This window comes from Cervus elaphus, chromosome 18 (assembly GCF_910594005.1).
Source record: "Cervus elaphus chromosome 18, mCerEla1.1, whole genome shotgun sequence".
Classification (NCBI taxonomy): Eukaryota; Metazoa; Chordata; class Mammalia; order Artiodactyla; family Cervidae; genus Cervus; species Cervus elaphus.
The window spans coordinates 37284726-37306366 of NC_057832.1; the positions used below are offsets into that span (position 1 = coordinate 37284726).

Here is a 21641-nt window from a genome sequence, read left to right on the forward strand (position 1 = left end):
CCATGTCTGGTTCTAATTGTTGCTTCTTGACCTGCATACAGGTTTCTCAGGAGAAAGGTAAGGTGGTCTGCTATTCCTGTCTCTTTAAGAATTTTCTATAGTTTGTTGTGATCCACACAGTCAAAGGTTTTCCCATAGTCAGAGAAACAGAAGTAAATGTTTTTCTAGAATTCTCTTGCTTTTTCTATGATCCAAGAGATGTTGGCAATTTGATCTCTGGTTCCTTTGCCTTTTCAAAATCTAGCTTGTACATCTAGAAGTTCTCAGTTCACCTACTGTTAAAGCCTATCTTGAAGGATTTTGAGCATTACCTTGCAAGTGTGCGAAATGAGTGCAATTGTGCAATAGTTTGAACATCCTTTGGCATTGCCTTTCTTTGGAATTGGAATGAAAACTCTTTTCCTGTCCTGTGGCCACTGCTGAGTTTTCCCAATTTGTTGGCGTATTGATTGAGTGCATCACTCAACAGCATCTTTTTTTTGGATTTGAAATGGCTTAGCTGGAATTCCATCACCTCCTCTAGCTTTGTTCGTACTGATGCTTCCTAAGGCCCTCTTGACTTCACACTCCAGGATGTATGGCTGTAGGTGAGTGATCACACCATTGTGGTTATTTGGGTCATTAAGGCCCTTTTTGCATAGTTCTTCTGTGTATTCCTGCCACCTCTTCTTAATCTCCTATGCTTCTGCTAGATCCGTATTGTTTCTGTCCTTTACTGTGCCCATCTTTGCATGAAATGTTCCCTTGGTATCTCTAATTTTCTTGAAGAGCTCTATAGTCTTTCCCATTCTTTTGTTTTCCTCTTACTTTGCATCATTCACTTAGAAAGGCTTTGTTATCTCTCCTTGCTATTCTTTGGAACTCCACATTCAGATGGGTATATCTTCACTTTTCTCCTTTGCCTTTCACTTCCCTTCCTTTCTCAGCTCTTTGTAAGGCCTCCTTTGACAACCGTTTTCCTTATGCATTTCTCTTTCTTGGGGATGGTTTTGATCACTGCTTGCTGTACAGTGTTACAAACCTCCATCCATAGTTCTTCAGGTACTCTGTCTATCTGGTCTGATCCCTTGAATCTATTTGTCTATTCTACTGTATAAACACAAGGATATGATTTAGGGCATACCTGAATGCTCTAGTGGTTTTCCCTACTTTCTTCAGTTTAATTCTGAATTTTCCAGTGAGTTCCTGATCTAAGTTGCAGTAAGCTTTAGGTCTTGTTTTTGCTGACACTATGGAGCTTCTCCATCTTTGGCTGCAAAGAATATAATCAATCTGATTTCAGTATTGACCATCTGTTGATATCCATATGTAGAGATGTCTCTTGTGTTGCTGGAAGAGGGTGTTTCCTATGACAAGTGTGTTCTCTTGACAAACCCTGTTAGCCTTTGTCCTGCTTCATTTTGTACTCCAAAGCCCTTAAACTGTTTCATTTTGTACTCCTTGCTTGTTTTCCAGGTATCTCTTGACTTCCTACTTTTGCATTCAGGTCCCATATGATGAAAAGAATATCTTTTTTTTTTTTGGTGTTAGTTCTAAAAGGTCTTGTAGGTTTTCCTAGAATCATTCAACTTCAGCTTTTTCAGCATTAGTGTTTGGGGCATAGACTTGGATTACTGTGATGTTGAATGATTTGCCTTGGAAATGAACAGAGATCATTCTGTCATTTTTGAGATTGCATCCAACTACTGCATTTTGGACTCTTGTTGACTGTGAGACCTACTCCATTTCTTCTAAGGGATTCTTACACACAGTATTAGACATAATGATCACCAGAATTAAATTCACCCATTCTGGTCCATTGTAGTTCAGTCGCTAAGTCATGTCTGATAATTGACGACTACATAGAATGCAGCATGCCAGGCTTCCCTATCTATCTCCAACTCCTGGAGCTTACTTAAACTAATGTCTATAGAGCTGGTGATGCCATCCAACCATTTTATCCTCTGTTATCCCCTTCTCCTCGTGCCTTCAGTCTTTCCCAGCATCAGGGTCTTTTCATATGAGTTAGTTCTTCACATTGGGTGGCCAAAGTATTGGAGTTTCAGCTTCAGCCTCAGTCCTTCTAGTGAATATCCAGGACTGATTTCCTTGAGGAAGGACTGGTTGGATCTCTTTGAAGTTCAAGGGACTGTCAAGAGTCTTCTCCAATACCACAGTTTGAAAGCATCAGTTCTTCAGCGCTCAGCTTTCTTTATAGTTCAACTGTCACATCCATACATGACTATCAGAAAAACCATAGCTTTGACTAGATGGACTTTTGTTGGCAAAGTAATGTCTCTGCTTTTTAATATGCTATCTAGGTTGGTCATAGCTTTTCTTCCAAAGATCAAGCATCTTTTAATTTCATGGCTACAGTCACCATCTGCAGAGATGTTGGAGCCCCCCCCAAAATAAAGTCTCTCACTGTTTCCACTGTTTCCCCATCTATTTGGCATGAAGTGATGGGACCAGATGCCATGATCTTGGTTTTTGGAATGTTGAGTTTTAAGCCAACTTTTTCACTTTCCTCTTTCAGTTTCATCAAGAGGCTCTTTAGTTCCTCTTCACTTTCTGCCATAAGGGTGGTGTCATCTGCATATCTGAGGTTATTGATATTTCTCTTGGCAATCTTTATTCCAGCTTGTGTTTCATCCAGCCTGGCATTTCTCATGATGTACTCTGCATAAAGTTAAATAAGCAGGGTGACAGTATGCAGCCTTGACATACTCCTTTCCCTATTTGGAACCAGCCTGTTGTTCCATGTCCAGTTCTAACTGTTGCTTCTTGACCTGCATACAGAGTTTTTAGGAAACAGGTCAGGTGGTCTGGTATTCCCATCTCTTTAAGGATTTTCCACAATTTGTAGTGATCCACACAGTCAAAGGCTTTGGCATAGTCAATAAAGCAGAAGTAGATGTTTTTCTGGAACTCTCTTGCTTTTTCGATGATCCAAAGGTTGTTGGCAATTTGATCTCTGGTTCCTCTGCCTTTTCTAAACACAGCTTGAACATCTGGAAATTTATGGTTCACGTACTGTTGAAGCCTGACTTGGAGAATTTTAAGCATTACTTTGCTAGTGTGTGAGATGAGTGCAATTGTGCGGTAGTTCGAGAATTCTTTGGCATTGCCTTTCTTTAGGAGTGAAATGAAAACTGACCTTTTCCAGTCCTGTGGCCACTGCTGAGTTTTCCAAGTTTGCTGTTATATTGAGTGCAGCACTTTCACAGCACATCTTTTAGGATTTGAAATAGCTCAGCTGGAATTCCATCACCTCCACTAGCTTTGTTTATAGTGAAGCTTCCTAAGACCCACTTGACTTCACATGGCAGGCTGTCTGGCTCTTGGTGAGTGATCACACCCTCATGGTTATCTGCATCATGAAGATCTTTTTTGTATAGTTCTTCTATATATTCTTGCCGCCTCTTCCTTATATCTTTTGCTTCTGTTAGGTCCATATCATTTCTGTCCTTTATTGTGCCCATCTTTGCATGAAATGTTCCCTTGGTATCTCTAATTTTCTTGAAGATATCTCTAATCTTTCTCATCTGTTGTTTTCCTCTATTTCTTTGCATTGATCACTGAGGCAGGGTTTTTTATCTCCTCTTGCTATTTATTGGGACTCTGCTCTCAAATGGGGATCTTTCCTATTTCTCCTTTGCTTTAGGCTTCTTTTCTTTCCTTAGTTATTTGTAAGGCGTCCTCAGGCAATCATTTTGCCATTTTGCATTTGTTTTTCTTGGAGATGGTCTTGTCACTGCTTCCTGTGTTATGTCATGAACCACTACCTATTCCTAAAATACTGATGTCTACTCTTGCCGTCTCCTGTTTGACCACTTGCAATTTACCTTGATTCATGGACCTAACATTCCAGATTCCTGTGCAGTATTGTTCTTTACAACATCAGACTTTTCTTTCAGCACCAGACACATCCACAACTGGGCATTGTCTCCACTTTGACTCAGCCTCTTCATTCCTTCTGGAGCATTTTCTCTTCTCTTCTCCAGTAGCATATTTGGCCCCTTCCAACCTGAGGAGTTCATCTTTCAGTATCTTATCTTTTTGCCTTTTCATACTGTTCACGGGATTCTGAAGACAAGAATGCCTACATGGTTTGTCATTCCCTTCTCAGTGGACCACATTTTGTCAGAACTCCCCACTTGGTCCCGTCTGTCTTGGATGGCCCAACGTGGCATGGCTTATAGTTTCATTGAGTTGGACAAGGCTGTGGTCCATGTGATCAGTTTGGTTAGTTTTCTGTGATTGTGGTTTTCATTCTGTCTGCCCTCTGAAGGAGAAGGATAAGAGGCTTTATGGAAGCTTCCTGATGGGATAGACTGATTGAGGGGGAAACTGGGTCTTGTTCTGGTGGGCAGGGCCATGCTCAGTAAATCTTTAATTTGATTTTCTGCTGATGGGTGGGGCTGTGTTCCCTCCCTGTAGTTCGGCCTGAGGCCAAACTATGAGGCAAAGGCAACCTCCTCCAAGAGGACTTAAGCCAGCATGTAGTACCTCCCAGTACTGCTGCAGTCAGCGTCCCTGACCCCGTGGCAAGTCACTGTTGACCCACGCCTTGGCTGGAGACTCCTGAACAGTCATAAGCAAGTCTGGGTCAGTCTCTTGTGGGGTCACTGCTCCTTTCTCCTGGGTCCTGGTGCACACAAGGTTTTGTTTGTGCTCTCCAAGAGTTCTTGTTTCCCCAGGTCTGTGGAACTTCTGTATTCAAATCCCACTGGTCCTCAAAGTCAAATTCCCTGCGGGTTCTCAGCCCCTTTATCGGGTCCCCAGGTTGGAAAATCTGTTGTGGGGTAGAATATGTGATCTAAGTTTATTCACACACATCATAGAGATGTAGATGTTTAAAAAGACCCACTTCTTATCCTTTTGAACAGAGATTCTCCAGTTACTCTACAGAAGTATCTCTATTATATTTTAACATGTCGTGACTTCTACTTTCTACTCCATAGCTCCTTTTGTTCAGATCGTTTACTTATTTAGTTATGTCCCCTCTATGAGTATACTTTTAATAGATGTGTGACAGCCATTTTGTGGCTTCATATATTCCCTTGGTATTTCCTTCTAGATACATGTCCAGTGTGAAAAATACAAGTCTAGGTAAGAGTACCTTTTGATTGCTTGAGGAGGACAATATTAAGATATAAGGTTTGAAGATGACTAGTTATTCATATATTTTTAGAAGTTTAGGAGAATGTACACATTCTTAGATTGAAGGCAGGAAGAGAAGGGGACGGCAGAGTATGAGATGGTTGGATGCCATCATCATCAACTTGATGGGTGTGAGTCTGAGCAGGCTTCAAGAGTTGGTGATGGACAGGAAGCCTGGCATGCTGCAGTCCATGGGGTCACAAAGAGTTGTACATGACTGAGCGACTGAACTGAATTGACACATTCTTAGAAGTCTAAAGACCTTAGAAATTATAAATCTCTTCAAGTGAGATTGTAAGGAGAAGGGGAAACTTAGTCTGGAATTTGTTATCAAAGCACTTGTCTTAAAATCTTTGTAAAACAAACACTTAAAGTATTTATACAATGATTTCTATTCCAGACACTGTTTTAAAACTCTTTGAATGAATGAACATGCTTAGCATTCAAACACAGCTACTGCAAGTCATGTCCATATAACTGATGTGCAATTTGTGGCAGAGGGAATAGTGAGTAACTTGCCCAAGGTCACCATGACCAAGTGGCTAAATTAGCATACGAACATACTCAGATCCTGGGCTCTCAAAGGTTAAGAATAGAACAAGAATAGTTAAATAGAGATGAGACTCCTATGATGTCTCCTAACTCCTGATGTAGTGCACTTTACAGTGCACTAATTTATTAGTGTATTAATTTATTGTGGAAACCACATATAGATTATTGATATCCATTAGTTTCATTTTGCTAAACTGAAAGAACAAAATTTACACTCACGGATTTGGGATTTGGAAAGGAACTCCTAGCAACTTACTCTTCAACATAGTTGATATGGCCATTATGATGGGAATGGTGAGAATTAAATTCATTTTTAAACTCTTAAACTGTGCTTTAATTCCTGAGAAGGTGAAGAAACTTTTGGCTGTGAAACACTGCAAAAATAACCCATCTAAGCAACTCAGAAGTCATACCAAAATGTAGGAAGAAAGGAATATGAACAACAAAGAACTGAAAACTATTATTACTTAATGTCTCAGAAATGAGAATATTTTTGATAAATTTCTGTGGTCAATCAATTCAATAGTTTAATCAATTTAGCATTGTGTTCTTGGTAAACCTGTTTGATAAGTAAATGTATGGGTATTTCTTAATGTTCAAGTGGATTTGCCACGTTTAAAGTAAGAATCATTGAAACTCACTCTGACTTAAAGGGCATTTCCTAAGACAGATAGTAAGTCCACAGTGACCTGCTTCCACAATTGTAGGGTAGTCACACACTGGCGTGCATGCTAGTAAGAAATGTCTTAGTTAATTGGGATCCTTGTACAACTGGTCAGGTTTTGGATATTCCTTCCTTTGAATAAGAGGGTATTTAGCTTTATTTATGATCCTGAAAATGCATCTTTCGATTCTCAATTGTAAACTGGTTACCACAAATGCTATGTTCATAACTTCTGTAACCGTTATGGTAACATTGATGTACCAAGAAAACTCATCATTGCCAAAACTGTACCACAAATCTAGAATCTATTTAAATAAGAGCTCCAAACCGTTTTATTTACTTTCAGAAAACAGTAACTTAGAACTGAATGATGGCCTTGAGTTGCATTGTTACAAATGCATTTTGATTTAGATGATATGGTGCAATTTTTGGCACTGAGAAAGTACTAAATTTCCCTCATTTTAACTTTCATTGTGTTTTGCGATGGGATTTAAAATACTAAGATTTAATATTGGCTAAAATATATATGATTCTGGTGGTTGATTTAATACTTGCATAGATATGAGTGGATAAAGATTAAGTGGGTTTTTTTTTTTGAACTGAGTTTTTTTTGTACTAAGGTTGTGGATCAAAGCATTTTAAAATTTAATATTGATTAACTTCCACATCAACAATATTGTCAGTTTAGAACTGGAGTATTCTTCTATCCTACCTTATTTTTAAAATTACAAAGCATTTTATAGAGAAATTGACTTAAGGAGTAATGGGTAGCAAACTGTACATTGGCAAGTCATTTGATTTCTCCCATATCTCTCAGTTCATGAATAGTGTTTTCACCATGCTTGATAAGTCTTTTAGGTAGGATGACATATCAAGACAACAGAATAATATGGTGATTTTGAAATATCAAAGATGTTAGAGGTTTCCAAAAGGGAAAGTTCCCCATCTTTTATCCTTGTGAAAACTATCAATGTGGGAGTTTAGTGTGTGTGTGTGCTGAGCTGCTTCAGTCGTGTCCAGCTCTTTGTAATTCTGTGGACTATAGCCCACCAGGCTCCTCTGTCCATAGGATTCTTCAGGCAAGAATACTCGAATGGATTGCCATGCCCTCCTCCAGGGCATCTTCCTGACCCAGGTATCAAACCCTCATCTCTTGTCTCCTGCATTGGCAGTTGGATTCTTTAACACTAGTACCACCTGGGAAGCCCTTATTATTAGTAAGCAAGCTCAAAAGTAAAAAGTCACATGACTTATTCTTAGACTGACCTTATAATTTATCACCTTTGAATGTGAAATGGAGCATTATTAGTAATTATACTGGGACAGTAGACATAAAGACCGCCCTGGATGTATAATGAAAACTTTTTGCCCTGTTATATACTCTGTTTGGCATTTTGGATGAAAGATTTACTTAAGACAGATGCAGAATTTTGGAGCAGCATTTTGTTATTCTTTCGGCCAACAGAGTCAAAAGTTATGATTGGACAGACCCCATAGAATTAAACCTAAGACAATATTCCTTTAAGGTATAAATTACAGGTCTTGCTCAAATTCTTTTTAACTTGCTCATAAAAGGTGGGGAAAGATTTTAAAGGAGTGCGTGTGAATCATCTGAGGATTTTGTTAAAATACAGATACTGATATGGCATGCCTGGAGTGGAGCCTGAGATTTTACATTTCTGATAAACTTCTGGGCAATGTTGATATTTTGCTACTCAAAGTTCTAGATTATTTTAGGGTCTCCACACATCTTTTTTTTTTTTTAAAACTTTCATCTTAATTACCTTTAATTTTAGCAGTGAGTGTTCATTTTATCACTGAAATTAACAAGATATGTTGCTAGTTTCACCAATAAAAACCTATTTTATATATCCAGTAACCTAATTAGCAAAACATTAGTTATTGATCAAAGACAGAAATTTTAGGAAGGCTGTGTAGCCACCTCTCAAGTTCAGCCCATTCTGATAGTATGCTGCATGTTTGAGGTGTTTAAACTGGGTGTTCTTGATTTAGCATGTCGGTTGATCACTTTTCAAAAATGCTTTCTTAAAAAAAAATGCTTTCTTGATGGACACATTTGGAAATTGACTTAACTTGAGTTATACATGCCCATTGTATCACATCACTAATGCTGAAATTGTCAAAATACAGTTGATCCTTGAACAACACGGGTCTGAACTGCCAGGTCCATTTAATATAAGTATTTTTTCATTAGCTATGTACCAAGGTATTATATTAATAGGACTTCATGATCTAAGGTTGGGGCTGTTTACAATGTTATATTTGGTTTTTCAAAAGTGTGGAAAGTCTTTTACATTAGAGGTTATTACAAGAAACTGAGTATAGTCCAGTGTGATAGTCCTTGTTGTGTATCTGTTTTATCTATAGTAATGTTGTTGTTTAGTTGCTAAATCATGTCTGACTCTTTTATTACCCCATGAACTTAGTCCACAAAGCTTCTCTTTCCATGTGATTTTCCAGGAAAGAGTACTGGAGTGGGTAGCCATTTCCTTCTACAGGGGATCTTCCCTACCTCAAGGACCAAACCCACATCTGCTGCTTAGCAGGTGGATTCTTTACTACTGACCCACTTGGGAAGCCAGTATATAGCAGTGTGTATCTATTAATTCCAAATTCCTGATTTATCCCTCCCCACAAAAAGAAGTAAATAAGATAAAATGCATTTTGATAGATTCTAATATTTTTGCTATAATTTGCTATAGTTCCAAGTTTACTATCATTTTCTCCCATTGTATTTAATCTTAATGCCATCCAGTGTATTTTTTTTTTCTGAACATTGTATTTTTATATTATCCATATCTTTCCTTATCAGGCTCATGCTTTCCTCTACCATAATTTCTTAAATATATGAAAGATATTTGTAACAGCTGTTTTAGCATCAGTTCAGTTCAGTCGCTCAGTCGTGTCTGACTCTTTGCAACCCCATAAACTGCAGCATGCTAGGCTTTCCTGTGCATCACCAACTCCCGGAGTCCACCCAAACCCATGTCCATTGAGTCAGTGATGCCATCCAACCATCTCATCCTCTGTTGTCCCCTTCTCCTCCTGCCCTCAATCTTTCCCAGCATTAGGGTCTTTTCAAATGAGTCAGCTCTTCGCATGAGGTGGCCAAAGTATTGGAGTTTCAGCTTGAGTGTCAGTCCTTCCAATGAACACCCAGGACTGATCTCCTTTAGGATGGACTGGTTGGATTTCCTTGAAGTCCAAGGGACTCTCAAGAGTCTTCTCCAACACCACAGTTCAAAAGCATCAATTCTTCGGCGCTCAGGTTTCTTCACAGTCCAACCCTCACATCCATATATGACCACTGGAAAAACCATAGCCTTGACTAGCCAGACCTTTGTTGGCAAATTAGTGTGTCTGCTTTTTAATATGCTGTCTAGGTTGGTCATAACTTTCCTTCCAAGGAGTAAGCGTCTTTTAATTTCATGGCTGCAGTCACCATCTACAGTGATTTCATACTTTTCAGCTAATTCCGTCATCTGTGTTATTTCTCAAGGTACCACGATTGATTGGTTTTCTCCTAATTGTCAATCATGTTTTTCAGCTTGTCACCATGCTTAGAATTTCTTAATTGGATGCTAGTCATTAAATTTATGATATTTTTATGTTGGAGCCTGGTTTTGTTTGATTTTGTATTGCTTTAAATATGTTTGGGCTGGGTTATGGCATTCATTTAAGTTACTTGAAATAATTTTATATTCCTCACGATTGAGCTTAAGCTTTGTTGGGCAGGACCAGAACAGCCTTTAATCTGTAGTGAGTTTTGGCCTCAGTTTTGAGGCTATCCGTTTTCCAATACTCTACTTGTTATTCCACTTGTTGTGGAGGTATCTCAACTCTGGCTAATGAGAACATCAATTATAGTTGGCCCTATGGTGTTCCTATGATTTTGCTGCTTCTGTCTTTCATGTGCTTCTGTTCCTAGCCTTAGATAGTTTCCCTGTGTCCACCATTTATTTACTCACTGTACAGGTGAAGACTCAAGGGAAATGCTTTGTGGATTTCCTGATCTCTCTCTTTATGTAGATCATGTCTGTCTGGTACCCTGCCCTATGAATTATAGATGCTTTGGCTACCTCAAGTTTTAAATTCTTTGTTATTGGTTTAGAGAGGTTGACAGGCTCTATTTGGGTTCCTGTGCTTATTTATTTTGTCTTCTCAATAATCATTAAATTATGCTATATTTGGTCCAAGTCTGAAAACTATGCTTCTTATAATTTGCCTGAATTATTGACTGTTAAAGGCAAATGGACAAACATCTTATTTCACCATATCTGGAAATGAAAATACAAATTTGATGACCTTTAAAAATATATTCACTATCTTGTAATCACCACCTCAGTCAAGATATAGAAAAACAATAAATAACAAATAAAATTTTTGAAGTGAATGTCTCTTAAAAAGTAGTATTTAATTCTTTATAAATCACATCATAATCATAAACCCATCAAGATATTAGGGGAAATACAACCATCCTTTCTTATCTCCTTGTGTTTTTAGAAATAGTGATACATTGTGGTTGGGAATAGAAACAAATGTATGAATGTAAATCATAAGAATGTATATAGATTTGGCTTGTTCACTTTTCAAAACTGAGAATTCAGAGGATTTAGAATAGTGAAGCCCAGATTTTTAACATTAGAAAATATAACCATGAAATCTACTTTTACTTGTGTCCTAATGAAGGAATTGTTATCTTCTCTCCTAAGGTTTGACCCTCCTGCCTGGACAAAGGTTGCTTATGCCAGCTAAGTGACCATTTGTTTTAGATTTAAATGGATGGATATTTTCTTTTCTTTTTTCTTTATAACTAGGATAACATACGTTATGGCAAGTTTCTTTGAAGTTTTATGTTGTGTACTTTCTGCTAAAGCTCTCATTTTTCTCTCTTTACTTACTGCCTTTATATTATGATAAATCACTGAAGTCTCATAGGCTTATCCTTATATCAAAACTATCATTCATTTCTTTCCTCTTTTTATTTTTCTTTTCCTTCTGTGAAGTTTTGGTTAATTAGATGACTTAGACTACACTGCCACTTTGAAGAGTAATGTTATATATAAGTAGTTTTTGTAATATTGTATACAGAAGTTTTTCATCTAGTATGGATTTCCCCTCCAACATGTCACCTATGAAAATTGTGTGGTAATTGTGAGATGTGTGTTGAATACTAGTGAAAGGAAAGTAAAAAGAATTAGCACTTTAACCCTACCTTAGTCTTACCTTTCTACTTTGTCACGGTATCCTTCAGTTTCTTTACTTACCATGAAACAATGCTGAGCTGGATATTTACTGTACTAAACACAACTTAAAACATTTTCCACATGCATATTACTCAATGGTAATATTGTTCTGTATAAAAATCTATAATGAGCTTTATTTATACTTTTTTCCACATTTCTGATATTCAAAAGTATGTATTATGCTACCGTCATTTGAATTGTTTTTGTTTCTTCTCTATGATTCATATAGTTAACTGATGTGAAAAGTGCGTATCTCAGAAGGTCTATAAATCTTTACTACAAAATTCTAAATACAAATAAGGAGTAAGTACTTAAAGTTTGATTGGCATGATATTAAGCAGTATTTGCAAAATCACTATAAAATGGACTAAGGTTATTATTCCATTTTAAATAAAATTATATACTGCTCCCTTTATGAATTACTGAATAATAAGGCTTTAAAAATCTACTTAAAAATCTAGTTACTATTGCTGCAATTAGTATTTACTTTCCAAGAAATCCAGCTATAACTATAGTTTAAAAATTATCAAACTCTATGTTAGAGATTAAAGAAAGAATTTCATCTCTTGGGAATTGAGGTGCCATAATATGTGTTTAAAATTGATAAAAGAAATACTTCTCAAAATTTCCATAATTCCCCTTGAACAGGCTTGAGGAGTAACTTCCATGGATGGCACTCTATCATGTTGCTGCTAAGTCAGTTTTTCAGTGTAAATTGCACACAAGGAGGAAGCCTTGGCCTCTGTATGTTTTGTGGTGTCAGGAGCCTTGTTTTATCTTTGTATCCTTGGTATCTTGTGTGTGTGTGTGTGTGTGGTTAGTCACTTCAGTTGTGTCCAACTCTTTGCGATGCTGTGGGCTGTAGCCTGCCAGGCTCCTCTGTCCATGGAAGTTTGCAGGCTAGAATACTGGAGTGGGTTGTCATTTCCTTCTGCTGGGAATCTTGCTGACCCAGGAACCATGCCTGTGTCTCCTGCATTGCAGGCATATTCTTTACTTGCTGGGCCACTGGGGGAGCCTGAAGGTATCTAGTGTACCCTGGATTATATAAAACTCTTTCTCAAATTCTGGATGACTGAGTGAGTGAACCTTATCAGTGTATCCAGAGAATGAGAATTCTGTGATTAATCTCTCTACTGTACTTTTTTTCCTCAAGGAAGAGATCCATTTTATAATTAAAGCTCCACATGCAAATGTGAATGTTAGGGTGGATATATTTGCCTACCTGTTCACATTTGTAGTGGTCTCTATATTATGTCATATTTTTATATTTTCCCATGGCATTATAGATGAAAAAGAATATAGTGGAAAGGTACAGCTGCCTGTCTCTTTTTATAAAAGTATGATTACTAAGATCTAACTAATAACAATTGTAGATTTTTTTGTTGTTGTTAATTAGTAACCAAATAAATCTCAGGTGCACTGTGGCCTAAACACTCCATTAAATTAGATTAATTACAATGCTTGGTTCATGACACATTGTTACTTTTGATCCATGAATGGTCACATTTTAAAAAACATAATTAATCAACATGAAAGGAATACCAGAAAACTTACTACCCAACCAAAGAAGTATCTTAACAGTATGTTATATCTACTTCTGTGTTTCTCCTCTATCCCATCTCACTTGGTCCTTCCACCAGAATTGACAGCTATCTTTAAACAGTGTTTAGTGTATTCTATCTATTTTTTACTTTTAAATATGAAAGCCTAGATAATATATTACTTTGGTTTATTTGTCTTTGAATTTGTAAAAGGGATATTGTAAGTACCATGTGGTTTGATATAAATCACAGTTAAATTATTGTATGCTTGTAATAAATTCATGTATTTTTAATTCTACAATTATTATAGTTCATTAGACTCTATGAATATGAAACATAATCTAGCAATATTTCAGTCTGGGGGGATTTCTCATTCTTTGGTAAAAATAGACAAACTTGGAATTACTATCAATTTGACAGAGGAAGGACACCCAAATGCTTTATGACATATACCAGCAGGAGGATTGAGTTGAGCCTTGAAGAATGAACAGGATTTACTTAAGCAAAGGGGAACAGCATACCAAGCTTTTTTCTATGTTTGCCTGACAAAGGTAAACTGGTAGCATAAAATGAGCATGGAAAGGAAGGCAGGGGCCAGATGTGAAAGACTTTGCAAATTATACAAAGAGTTTGGACACTCCTCTTTAGGTTAGGGAATCTGGGAAGACTTAAAAAGGAAGTAAGTGATCATTTTTGCCATTAGAGAAATTATCCTAGTAGCAATGTGGAGGATGGATTACAAAGAAGTCAGACTTAGTTTCCAGGCTGTGGCAGTGGTCCAGGTAAATGTGGAGGAGTTGATCTAAGACAGAGGCAAGCTGATGGCAAAAAGGGAGAGGTTAAATATGGAATTTTGAAGAGAACATTAATTAGACTGTTTACCAGTGTAAATGACTGGTGGAAATTATGCCAAAAGGTGAGAAATTTGACTTGCAACTTTTGGGACTGGATTACAAAATCACTAGTGGGACCCTTAGCCCAGTCTAGAGAAATTTTGTATAGAGGAAGTTTAGTGGGGGACTAGGATGGGGTGTGGAAAGAGAGTTTACTCTAAAACCTGTTGAGTTTTCTAGAACCTATAAGATAATACCTAAACCTATAGCTGAATTCCTATTTTAAAAAAAACACTATGGAAGAAAGAAAATCAAAGATTTCTAAGCCTCAAAAAATTTACTCTCAGGGAAGGAATGATACAAGGATCGAAGACTCTAAAATGAGACAATATCCTAGGTGACATTGAAGAAGAATACACAGTGAATAGAGAAGTCTCTATTCTGTTTGACTGATTAGAACAGGCTGCATGAGTGAGATGTTCCTTGAGGTTCACTTTGATCATGAGTGTTTCAGCTGACATTGATGTTGGTGAAGAAGGGAAGTATAAGAAACATAATATAACAAATAGAGGCATAATATACAGGCAGGAAGCATGGAATGTGTTTAGAGAGCATCCAGACCCTCATTTTGACTGCAATTTAGGGTTCCAAAAAAGACTAGTGAATGATGAAACTTGAAATAAAGATTGGGACCAAATTCCAAACAGTTTTGAATGGTAGGCATTGTAGTTTGTTTAGTTGGGAACCACATTAGAGATTGGAGCCCTAACTATAAGAATGGTTTTAAGGGTGAACTGACCATATCAGAATTTCACTGGGGAGGATAGAAAATGACTGTGAGGATCCTCTTTTGGAGCCTGGTGTAATAGTTCATTAAGAGAAAGTGAAAGCCACAAAGGGGCAACAGGAAAAAGGGAGAGGACAGGTGTTATTTCATATGGTTTTTAAGGTAAAAGTCAAAGGGAAAGGGAGTCAAGGATATTTCTAAAAGTTTGGGTTAAGTCCTTGATGGGAAGGCTGTGTGTATCTGCAATGTTTCTAAATGACAGTGTGTTAGAATCAATTTATGGCTGTAGGTAATTGGCAGGAAACAATTTTTCTGAGCGGGAGCAGTTACCCCAAATAGCAAAGCCAGAAAAGATAAAGACTAAGAAAAAAATAATTGTGAGTCATTTGTTACCTTTGAATGAATAGGTATTGGGCGTATTGGGCATAGAGGAAGAACTAAAAAGTACTTGAGATTTTCCCTTTACTTGTAACATGATTTAGTTAGAACAAATATTTTTAAGTTTCTTACTCTAATGTTCTTCAAATCTAAAATTCTATGAATCTTAAAAACTCAAGAGATTAGTGAGTGACTTTATAGAGGTGTTGTATATGAAGATGACTTGATGGCATTTGTGAATATAGGCCATTGGTCAGCAGGAGCAGAGATAGTGACGAGGTAAAACAGAAGTGATGATGGTCCAGGACTCCTTCAGGTGGAGGAAGGGATGCAAGGTAAAGCAGAGATGGGGGCATTTGCTACGGTAAGTTGGCATGGTAGGTAGCAGTGAGGGAAGAATATGGATAAAGGTAAGGAGGGTAATAGAACGTATTTGAGGTAGTGTTTTTGGTTGAGCTCAGACACTGCAGTAAACAAGTGATGTTCCTCTTCTGAAAATGAAGGGATGTGGAGAGGAAACTAGAGGGATCTGAATAATATCTGCAAGTACTGCTAAGAAATGCAACGGAGAGAGGAGATGTAGTGAAATTTGCCACACAGCCGTGAAGGTGTAGATTACTTTGTGTCTGCATTTGTTTTTGCCTGCGTGAGCTGTCTATATTATGTCTTCACTTAGGCAGATAGTGAAAGCTCAAATTGTTTTAAAAATACTGTTTCTGCTGAGTGTAGGGATAGGTGGACATCTCTTTCCATAGCTCTCTTCATTAAGGCTAAAGAGCACAGTGTCCTGCAAGCTTGTCATGGGGCAGAAGGTATTTGATACCTCTAGGAAGGAAGATAATGTTTCTATGATCTATTGCATTTCATTTAGAGGAGCACATATAGATAAGTTATTAGGATTTTCCTCACCACCATCAACCTAACCCAAATTACCATAGTCAGCAGCATCTTAACAGACAGGGGAGATGCCCCAAGCCAGGCCTCTTCCATTATCCAGGTTTATAGACTCTCATCACCAACTCGATGGACATGAGTTTGAGCAGGCTCTAGGAGCTGGTGATGGACGGGGAGGCCTGGCGTGCTGCAGTCCATGGTGTGGCAAAGAGTTGGACATGACTGAGCGACCGAACTGGTAGAATCTCATGCATTTAAGAGATGAAATATCTTAACATATTGGCCACAAAGAAAGATATTTTTTCCTCAAACATGGAGATTATATAGGTAACTTTTATATATTTTTTAAATTAAAAATTTCATGCACAGGTATAACATGCAACATTTAGCCTTTTTCAAAGTGAGTGAAGTCTTTTAAGAGCTCTCTTAAAAGCATCCTGTCAGTGACTACTATAAACTTCCTTTACTTGGAGCAGGATCAAGGGCACCTACCATTTCTTAGTGCCAGTGGATCCCCAGTAATTGGACTTCAAATGGTGCTGAGTCCATGTTCCTTGAAGACCAAACTGGGGCTTTTGTAGCATTTAACAAAATACTACTCCCTGGCCAAATCCGAGTCTCAAAATGTAGACAGTGTACAGTCTGGACCCATTCCACCTGCTTTTGAAAGCTGCCAAATGTTTACTTTCTTCTCATTTGGTCCTGTATTGTGTTTTTGCTCATAACACATATTTTGCACCAAAAATAATTTAGTGGCTTAGTGGGAATAGAGTCATAAATGAGGAGAAAATGTAGAAACTGCTGGCTGGTGAAGCAGCTCACGATTAATAAATTGTGCAACATGTGACTTGGCAGCTCTTCGATTCACCAGCGGAGTCCCCTCCCTTGTAAATTCTAGTTGGCTTTCCCATACATTATTATGTGGATTCCTTATAACCACTTCCCTTTCTGATTTTCCAGAGACAGGGTATAACGTTTCCCTGAACGCCAATAAAATGTGAAATCTTATCCCCCTCTTTAGGTTGGCTTTGTGTAGTCATCTTCCAAAATAAGAACAGCAAATGTCTTAAACATTGCTATTTTCTATTTTTATGTTCATTCAATAGTTACAGTTCTTCATAACATCACAGTTTTCATTTCAACAGCAGTTTGTTAGGTTTGGGGGAATGAATATTGAAATTGTGTTTCCTTTCCTCCTTTGAAAGTAAAACTGATTTTACATACCACTGTGCAGATGAATCTACATCCTTAAATTAGTACAGATTATACACTAATTTTCCACCTAATCAAAATCTATACTTGAATGGACTTGAATGAAGTACATTAGCTTCAAATCATTCAACATATAATCTTGGTTTGCCGGTATATTCCTGAGACAACAGAAAACACTGGGGTTCAAATTTTTATTTGGTTTACATAATCAAAGAATATTTGTTTTTTTATGAAGGCAATAAATTCTAGCATTGTTATTAACTGTGACACATTAAAAACAAGGATTCTTTACTACACCATACGGAAACATTTGTTGACAAGCTTTTAAGAGGAGGTTTCATTTTGAACAATGGAGGGGTGGTGGGATATAAATAGCTTACATCGTGTGCAGTGTCTTCTGAGAGTAATTTCTTTTTCTTTCTTCTTCCTTTTTTTTTGAATGGAACTTTGGCACAGAAAAGCCTAAAATATATACATGGCATTACATCATTTGTGTTAAATCATTTTGTGTTTTGAAAGCCTTCTAGATTCAGAGAGTAGAAATTAGAGTGAAAAGATAAATTGTTCAATATGTCTAAAAACTTCAGAATCCATGTTCCTGGTATCAGAAAAAGTTCATGGCATATTTATATCAGACTTGCAGTGTGTAAGCCTTGAGTGTTTAAATACTGCTTTGAAATTAAACTGGAGATATGGGATTTGCAAAAGGGTTTTAGTAAATTTAGGATGAAGATAATGTGGCTTCATTTAATTTTAATTTCTGTTCTTCTCCACAAAAGTTAGCTAGCACAAATCATATTTTAAATTTTCTAATATGGTTTTCCCTTTTGTATTTATGGATGCATGACTTTCATGCATATTACATTTGAGCATTTCTCTGTCTCTGGAAATTGGGCTTGAGGTAGAGGATGGTATGTAGTTTCAACACATTCCTAAAGAAAGAGAAAGGCTTAGTCATTATTTAGCTACATTTTTGTAAGACGATAATAGGCTTGAGAGCTGAGTTTGAGGGAAGATAAAGGATTGTCCAGAGTTTTTTAGCTCACATTTTAACCCAAAGTGGGGGTCTAACTGTTTGCCACTCAAAAGCCACTAAAGAGACAATTCAGTTCATTTGCTCAGTCGTGTCCGACTCTTTGCGACCCCGTGAATCGCAACACACCAGGCCTCCCTATCACCAGCTCCTGGAGTTTAGTCAGACTCATGTCCATCGAGTCGGTGATGCCATCCAGTCAGCTCATCCTCTGTCGTCCCCTTCTTCTCCTGCCCCCAATCCCTCCCAGCATCAGGGTCTTTTCCAGTGGGTCAACTCTTCACATGAGGTGGCCAAAGTATCGGAGTTTCAGTTTCAACATCCAATGAACACCCAGGACTGATCTCCTTTAGAATAGACTGGTTGGATCTCCTTGCAGTCCAAGGGACTCTCAAGAGTCTTCTCCAACACCACAGTTCAAAACCATCAATTTTTCGGTGCTCAGCTTTCTTCACAGTCCAACTCTCACATCCCTGCATGACTACTGGAAAAACCATAGCCTTGACTAGAAGGACCTTTGTTGGCAAAGTGATATCTCTGCTTTTTAATATGCTACCTAGGTTGGTCATAACTTTGTTTCCAAGGAGTAAGCGTCTTTTAATTTCATGGCTCCAGTCACCATCTGTAGTGATGTTGAAGCCCCCAAAAATAAAGTCTGACACTGTTTCCACTGTTTCCCCATCTATTTCCCATGAAGTGATGGGAGCAGATGCCATGATCTTAGTTTTCTGAATGTTGAGCTTTAAGCCAGCCTTTTCACTCTCCTCTTTCACTTTCAAGAGACAAGGTAGGTGGAAAGGAAAGTTTGCTTTATTTCGGATGCTGGCAACTGGGGTGGAGAGGGCAGACTCCTACCTAAAGGCTGACTCTCTGCCACCCTCCCCCCCTATGACATACAGTGGGTAAGAGCTTTTATAGATAGAGGGAGGGGACTTCATGTAGAATCAGCACAGTCAGCTCTGACTGTCATCTTGCCATTGGCCAGGTGATGATCTGATCAATGTCATCTTGATTGTTTTAGGTACAGTAAGTCTTCAGTTCCAGGGTCTTTCATTTCCTTTCTTTGATGCAGATTCTTGGGATTGTGGCAGCTTTTGTCATGGCTGCAGGCTGGCCATCATGTAGTTAACTTCCTCCACCAGGCGCAAGTTTCAGTATTTACAGGACAGCTCACAGCATATGGCTCAGAATATTATCTATAGCCCTTGAAAAGCAACTAAAGGTCCTTGACTCTGCTGAATGACTATTATTATGATTTAGTCTTGTTGGATTATTTTCCTTTGTTTCTGCATTTTCTCACTTCTTTGATTAAACTTATTCTTTGGCTAAAGTTTTTCCGAAGGCAAAACTCAGGCTGAGGATAGTGGGGCAAGGGCCAGAAACAAGTAGATACAGCCATTGTGTGTAAGGAAGTCATTTTATGGAGAGGGTTGGCCTTGGGGCTGGGAGGTGTGGTGCCCTAGAGTCATATGAGATAGGAACTACTTTACTACCTAGAGACTGTTTAAGTGTGTGCTTCAAACTGAGTGTTAAACTGCATAAAAAGCAAGAGTCTAATCTCCTCCCTCCTTCCCAGCCTCCTACTAGGTAAAGTTTAAGAAGAGAATCGGCTGAATAAAGCAACTACATTTGCTCAGCATATTTAAGGATCACTGACCCACCGATAGTATGTGTGGTGCTCTGAACAAATTGCTAAAATTGCTAGTTGTCCATTGAGCAGCATCACCACTTCTGAATTCCCAAGTGTGTCATGGGGTGTCATCTCACATCTTTTACTATATAGGAAAGCAGCAGTAAATATGTCACTTTTTGTGCTTTTAAAAAACAAAATAATAAAATTTTCCATAACTCCTCTTTGCAAATATTAGAAGTCACAGACTGTTGATTTCTAGGCTATCAGTGAAAATTGTATATATATTTTATTTGATCTATATGATTTTTTTAATGTTGTAATTAAAATTGGAGTATTTCAGACAATAGTAGGTTTCTGGCTGTGATTGAAAAGGTTTGGCAGTCTGCCAGCACAGGGCCTGGGTTCCTAAATGTCACTCATTGCTAGAGCCGAGTGTGAGGTGCCCATTTCATGGGCCATGTGCTCCTTTCTGCCTCTGCTTACCCCTGTCTCCACCAGGGTAGCTGCACCCATGACCTTGTGCTCCCTGGCCCTCTTTCACATTGGTCTCGTGATGCTGCACACGAAGGATAAATGTGTGCTTTCCTCTGTACCTGAGCCTCGCTTCAGTGGACCCTGAGCCTGTATTCTGCCTCAACTTTCATTATCTCCTTATCAGTTGCCTCTTCTTCAAGCACAGCTGCTAATTCTTCACTTGTGTTTGTCTTACTCCATTCCCTTCCTCATGGTGTCTGAACCCTACCTCTCCCTGTTGCCAGCACACACACACACACACCCTGTTTCTTTTTAGCCTAATTGACTCAGTAAGAGTTAAGTCAAACCAAGTCCACAGATGTTACCTTAAGATGCTACTATATATGGGGCATTGTGTTGCACGCTGCTGGGATACAGTCCCATAGGGACATTACAAAGGTCTTTGAGAGTATAACACATAAAATTAAGTTAAATATATGGAGCATTAAATAACAGATCACTAGAATGACATAAAAGATATGATATAGCAGTATAACCAGGGGTGCCATGGAAATCTGTATGAGTTGCCCACATCATCTGTATCTCTTCAAGATACAGAATTAGGATCCTAGTTTTGTGTCATGGGAGAATAACTCCATTTATTTCAAGGCTGTCATTAAAATATCAATTTAAAAATTATTCATTTAAATTGGAAACAAAGGACTAAAGCCATTAACATCAATTTCCACCTCAGTTTCAGGCATGTAAACACACACAAAAATACATAATGAACATTTGTTAGAAGTTAATAAAGATTAACAGCATGTATGTAAATTTCATCATTCTCTGAATTTCTTGGCCCATGGTTCTTCAAAAATTTTGCATTTTAAAACTTGATGATGTTAAACAGATGCCATTTTCTTATCACTTATTAAAGCTGAAATCATGACTTTTTCTTAGTGTATCAAAATTCTCCTAAAAGAAATGTGAGAAATATGTTCTTTTAGGAAACATGAGGAATTGTTTCCTTCTTTACTGTCACTCTGTCAGGACTGACTTTTCTATGCTTAGAGCTAGTTAAAGAAATCACAAAGATATCCTGCTGGTAAGCAAGTTAACTGCTGAATAAAGCTCTAGGGTTAAAGGTTAACAAGCATGGCTTCAACAACAACTTTTTATAATAGACATGCATTGCACCTATTAACCTAAACACCCTATTGTATCTGTCATATTTGGTTGTATTTTACTT

General features: G+C 37.9%; 1 long non-coding RNA gene across 1 annotated transcript; it reads right to left on the reverse strand.

Moving 5' to 3' along the window:
• Nucleotides 1-688: 688 nt before the first annotated feature.
• On the reverse strand, nucleotides 689-20790 carry LOC122674747. Its single transcript, XR_006335027.1, has 3 exons — nucleotides 20779-20790; nucleotides 19789-19790; nucleotides 689-848 (listed from the first exon to the last, which is right to left on the reverse strand). It is a non-coding gene; the product is annotated as an uncharacterized LOC122674747 (long non-coding RNA).
• Nucleotides 20791-21641: the final 851 nt, after the last annotated feature.